Consider the following 6481-nt stretch of genomic DNA (forward strand, 5'->3'; position numbering starts at 1 on the left):
GCTTCTTTTCCATTTTGATTCATAAAGTTGCTTTTTGTCTAAACAGTTTTGACCTGTCTCTCAGTTCATTGATCTTGCATGCTTTTAACTTTTGGGTTCTGGTTTTCCTGATTCACTTTCTGGTGATGGCTTTGTTTCCTAAAGTAATGGGGAATGGAGTATTGGAACTGGATATTAAGCAGAATTAAGAGCAGTCTCCAAGTTCTCCTTGCAGGTAAATGCTGAGTCTGTTCAGTCAGGTGCTTTCAGTCTGTGTACATGGGGCAGAACCCTTGCACTGGGAAGTGAAGTTCCCTTGAACACAAGCAAAGCGTGGGTGGAGATCTGTCACAGACTTCCCTCGTGCTGGAGGATTCCTATGAACTGCTTCTTCCAAGAGTCTACTTAACCTTCTTCAACAGAAGTTCTTGGCCTCCATGTAATTAAAACTCTGCTTACAGAATATGATTGAAAGTTCCCAGGAGGCAGAAGTGAGGGAGTGCTGTTGTACAGGAACTTGGTGCAGGAGGTGTTTGAATTAACTCAGTCACTTTCCAAGAGTCATTAAAATGAGTGCAGTGTCACAGATCACTTGAACCCTTCAACACCTCATTCCTACTGTTACTGACTCCTGTCAGCAAGCAGCTGTGAATGGAAACAAAGCTATTTCTCTACTACCTTTGTCTTAGTCCTGGGCATCAAGCCCAGTGCATGTGCAGAGGACAAAAAAGCAGTTCAAGTAAATGAATAATGCTAAAATTGGATCTTTTAAGTGCTGCAGAAGTCCTACTTTTCTCAATTTAAAAAGGATGAGGGTGTTCCTTTTGGTGAGGTTTTTTTCCCTGAAAGCAATGCTACTGGTATGATGCTCACACTATTCACTGTAAGGACATTAGCCACAGAAATGGCAGAATGGATTTAGCAGGCACAGGAAAAGCTGCTGTATGATTTTTGTTGCTTGCCAGTAGCAATTTGCTGCACATGTGTCCAGGAAAATGTTGGAAACTGGCCACTCTTCCAACCCGAGAGAGGTGAGAGATTCCCAGTGAACTTGCAAGTGTAAGTGAATACTAAGATGTTACCTCCTGGACCAAACTTGCATGTTCCTCGTTTACTGTAGTATCAAGCAATGCAAATTTATTTGTAGTTTGACTGTTTTCTATGTTTCTCTAGTTATATACATGATTGATAATCTTGTTTGAGAACTGCAATCAAGCACATTGCTTCATTTTGTGGATGTGAAAACAAACTAAAGGGGCTGGGGGGAAGTAGTTGACTAGTTCTGAGGCTGTGGGTACTGGAGTCATGATTGCAGTTTCTGAATGGTAATGGCTATAGTTGTTACTCCTGCTTTCCTAGTATTTTGCTAATTACGCTGGCCTGCTGCCAGGATGCTACAGAAGCCTTTCAGTTCACATGATTAGAAGCTGGTCCTTTTCCTGCATGTTCTTTAGTGACAGAGCTTCAGGCTTCTGTGTGAGAGCCTGATCAGAAGATAATGCTAAGTAAATGGAGCACAAAAAACTAGTGAAGCCAAGTGCTATGTACAAAAGAACAAACAAAAGGCCTTTCAGAAAAGGACTTGAATACTTGTTTAAGCCTGTGGGTAAAATTCTCTAACTGTAGTAAGGGATGAGCATGTGCTTGGAGCTGTGCAATTAAGCTTGTGCTTCCAATAACTGTCACTTTGTTGACTTTTGTTGGGTTCATGCATAAATATAAGCATATCCTGAGGTACTCCTGTGAATAAAAGCTGTCAGTATATTATGGCGATTATCAGGAGAGCTTGTTACAGCATCAAATAATACTCGAGGTTCAGGGAGACCTCTGGAGCACTAGTCATAGGCCCCCTGCTCAGGCAGGGTCAGCTAGATCAAGTTGCCCAGGACCATGTTCAGTTGGGCTTGTTAATATTTCAAGGGATGAACAGAACACTCCACAGCTCAATGTGGCAGAAGAAACAAAGAAACAACAAAAAAGTCTCTTAATAAAAATTAAGTAGGAAGGATTTAGAGAGAGATTGGAGCTGATGTCTGTCTAATTTGTAGTTTCTACATCTGAAAATAGTTAAGACGAGGAGTTTCAGAAGGAACATGTCTGTTTCATTTTCTTCAATCAAGTTTTTTATAATATGTCTTATTTCCTAGGAACTAAACCTCAAGAGAATTTTTACTTGTATTTTGACAAAATACACAAATCTGGTGGCCACTGGGCCAGTATTTTCTCTCTAAGGCTTATAGCTGTGCTAGGGTCAGCATGGCACGTCACCAGGGCTCACCATTACTGGTGGTACCTTTTAGTGCTACTTCACTGACCCTTAATGCAAGGAGGAGTTTACCCATGGTCCCTGCAGACCCTTGGATGCTCTTCCACGAAGATGGATGCTTCTGGAAGCTCCCAGGACATACCAGCAGCCTTGGACACGGTGCTGCTGCTCTGGCTCCTGTCTCCTGGAGCTGAGGCAGGTGAAGGCAGGGAGCACAGCAGCCCTGCCACCAAGTCCAGCAGTGTCTGCTCCTGCTGAGTTGAGTGCACCTGGATTGGTGGCCTTCTAGGAAAGGTGGTGCTTGGACTCATTCCATCCACCTTCGAGCTGTGCCCGTGCAACCCTGGGTGAGTCAGCAGAGGGCAGCCCCTTAACGGCAAGGGTTTTGTAGCCCTGAATAAAGCCTGGCTTTGCTGCTGCCCAGCTGGAGCACGGGCCTTGCAAGGGCACAGAGAAGCCAGCTTCTTGGTGACAGTCCCATTCACACCTCTGGTGGTGGCAGGAGGCAGTAGAGGGGACATACAGGGGATACAGGGAGTAACAGCAGGAGCTGTGGGAGCCAAACAGCTGCTCTTGCTTTGCCTGGTGTTTGTCCTGTTGTCACAACAGGACTTCTGCTGAGCACACCAGAGGGGCTGCTGGCTGGGGCTACAGCCAAAGAGCAATGTCTCATCAGATGACCCAAATCCATCATTTTCCCCTTGCTTAGACAGGAGGCATGAGCTACACAGAAAGCATTGCTGCAGGAGCTCTTGGCTGGCTGTGCCTTGGCCTTGGTATCAACAAAGCTCAACGTGCAGATGTAATTAAAAGGCCACACCTTTTTTTTTTTTTTTTTTTTTTTTTTTTTCTCTTGAAGTGTTTGAAAAACATGAAAACATCCCAGTTGTATCTCACAGGAATGGGGAAGCTGGGACATTTAAAATGTAATGGCATTAATACTCCTCTCCCTCACCAGCAAAAAAGCAGGTCTGGATCTGGGTTACTGAGCCCTGCAAGTTCACTGCAGGGATGCAGGCCCCTGCCCAGTGGAGTGAAACATTGGGATTTATTACATGCTTAAGGATAACCATATAGTCGTGTTTTTCTGGGGTAGACCCACTTACAGGTGATTAAAATGTCCAGAGATAACTGGTGAAGGCCATGGAAATCAGAGGATTATTGTCTAATGATGTGCCTTTTGTCTTAGATAGAAGTATTCACAGTCAGTACATGTAATGCTGAACACTGAATTTTCCAGTGTTTTCTAGAGCCATTAATTCCATGCTTGCTTTAAGGATGTTTCAGGTTTTTAAAAGTTGAAGTCAAAAGCTGCTGCAGGCTGGGAGGTAGTTTTGGATCAGCCAAGAGTCTCCTTTTGTCTGTGAACTCTATGTTGCTTCAGCAGCTTCACTTGTTTTCTTTTCTTTTTCTTCTTTGTTTTCATTTTCTTTTTCTTTTTTCAGTTGCAATGTGTTTTATTGAAGTTTTCTTTTGGGTTGGGTGGCTCATAATGCCTGGCACATTTCTGTTGGTTTTGATTCTTTCCTTAGTAAGAGAAATTCCCTGTATGAACTTGTAGAGTAGAGGCAGACAGACAAAGGAAGTGGGAAGAGCTGCCTGTCCTAAAGACAGTCTTGGCCAACAGCAAAGTTTTTTTCTTCAGAGGATCTGGTGTTCGTTGTTCTTCCTGGGCTTCCAATAAATGTAGGTGCCTGGAGAAAGGGGCAGTCAATCCATCAGCTGTAGCCCATCAGCTGAAGAGCCTGGTGCTCAGGGCTCTTGATTGAATCTGCTAAAGGCCAAAAAATTAGCTGCAGGTGTGCACATGAGAAGAACATGGAAGCCATTTCCACGATGCTTATGTTTTGGAAAGGCCCAGGATCAAAATGATATCAGGGACCTCAGCACTCCAGTCTCAAAAAAGAGGAGTCAGTGTTAGCATGGGTGAGTCTGAGAGCTCCCAGTGGCAGGCTGGGTCCAACACAGTTCAGTTATCTGGGGCTGTGGATTTCTCAGCACCTTCAGAATGTCCCTGCATGTTCTTGGGTGCCTTTCTTATGCTGATGAACCATGAGTGGCCTTCCTTCCCTGTGAAAAATGAGATGAAAACCAAAATTCTTGCAGCCTTGGGCTTGTCACAGTGGTGCTGTGGCTGCTGTTCTCTTGCCTTAGCACTCCCTTTGCTTGAGACTCTTATTCTGATGTTTGGCCTTCCTGAGAGGGAGTCACAGCCTTCTGCATGTTGTTTTCATGTCATGTGTCCTTCCCATTGCTTCTATTTTCCTTTTGTTTTCATGCTTAGCTCCAAAAAAACAGGCTCACTGTTGGCTGGTCTCTATGGCTGCTGAGCTCAGTTGAGTGGGCTGCTGACGGGCAGCTGATGGGATGCAGCCCCTCACTGGCACCTCACCAAGCTCATAACCTTAGCAGGAACTTGTTTTGCTTCTGACTGGATAAACAAGGGGTGGGTGCTCTAGGGATGATTGTTTTTCCTCTCAAGTGACCCATCACAGCACTCTTCTCCTCAGCCCCTTGGCAAACACTCCAGTTCTGAGCTGTTCCTAACCTAGCAAACTGAAGCCAGAAATGATGCTGCCGTCGCTGCAGGCCCCAAATCATCACTCCTGCAGTGCCCAGCCTGCTTTTAGGAACTGCAGGGCCCAGGGAGAGAGACAGGACCACCCCGTTCTGTGACAAGCATCTTTATGTTACCTATCCTCTCACGGCCAGGTGAATAAGACCTAACTTGTTTCATTGACCAATACAGGCACAGCCCAGCTCAGCTGGAGCTGTGTGGTGTGACAGTGTGAAGTGGCTGGTAAAACCTCTGCAAGTCCCTCCTCTAACAGATACTTGATCATTAACACTGTATGTTCAAATTTCTTTTGCCTCTGGTGTGAAAAACAAAACACAACAGAGTGATGTTTAATATGAAGTGGTGCCTGCTGCCCCTTCAGTGAACTGCTAAAAAGCAGAGCAATAACTGGCTTGCGAGCTTTACAAGTCACAAATAAGATTTTGAATGGTTTGGATCATAATAGCTGTATTCATTACCCCCTACAAATTGGCTCTCATAATCTAAACAGTTTCTCTATATGTTGTGTGACTTACAGCATGCCTGTAATTCCAGTGAGGTCCCTGTAGATAGTATTTAATCAACCATATGGCACAAGATGTGTGAATTCCTTACGAGTGTGACTACACAGCAACTCTTGCAGTTTCTTGCTGTGGAGAGAGTGTGCAAGAAAAGAAGTCAATTTAAAAGTAAGGCTTCAATGTACAAAACCTGAAGGATCAATTGCTCTCTCTGCATCTACTGTAATTGCAAAATCACCATCGTGGAAAGCAGTGTATAAGGACAGGAAAGGACTAGGAATTAGCTTCAGTCCTAAGGAACCTTCCTTCCACATAGGTCGTGCTTTTGCAGCCAGGCAGGCAAATGGGTTCATGGCCTCTACAATCAAAGCACTTTCCCATAGCAAACTCTACAGTTTGGAGATGCTCACTAAGAAGATCTTGTCCTGGATCCAGCTCAGCCTTACAGGAGCACAGCTTGTCCAGCAGGGCCACACCTCGGGCAGAGATGCAGAGAGACCGGCCCAAACGCCCTGTCTGTCCACCTGACACTGCGTCTCTTTAGCACGGGCTGGTTAGAAATGTCCAGTACCTGCAGCTGGAGGCTTTGGGGGAGCACTGGGCAAACTGCCGCTGTGTCCCTGGAGCTCCACTAAGGGAGCATCCCCCGGAGCTCCACTAAGGGAGCATCCCCCGGAGCTCCACCAAAGCAGCATCCCCCGGAGCTCCACCAAAGCAGCATCCCCCGGAGCTCCACCAAAGCAGCATCCCCCGGAGCTCCACTAAGGGAGCATCCCCCGGAGCTCCACCAAGGGAGCATCCCCCGGAGCTCCACCAAAGCAGCATCTCCCGGAGCTCCACCAAAGCAGCATCCCCCGGAGCTCCACCAAAGCAGCATCCCCCGGAGCTCCACCAAGGGAGCATCCCCCGGAGCTCCACCAAAGCAGCATCCCCCAGAGCTCCACCAAAGCAGCATCTCCCGGAGCTCCACCAAAGCAGCATCTCCCGGAGCTCCACCAAAGCAGCATCTCCCGGAGCTCCACCAAGGGAGCATCTCCCGGAGCTCCACCAAGGGAGCATCCCCCAGAGCTCCACCAAAGCAGCATCTCCCGGAGCTCCACCAAAGCAGCATCTCCCGGAGCTCCACCAAGGGAGCATCTCCCGGAGCTCGACCAGGGG

This window comes from Chaetura pelagica, unplaced genomic scaffold (assembly GCF_000747805.2).
Source record: "Chaetura pelagica isolate M959 unplaced genomic scaffold, ChaPel_1.0 scaffold129, whole genome shotgun sequence".
Lineage (NCBI taxonomy): Eukaryota > Metazoa > Chordata > Aves > Apodiformes > Apodidae > Chaetura > Chaetura pelagica.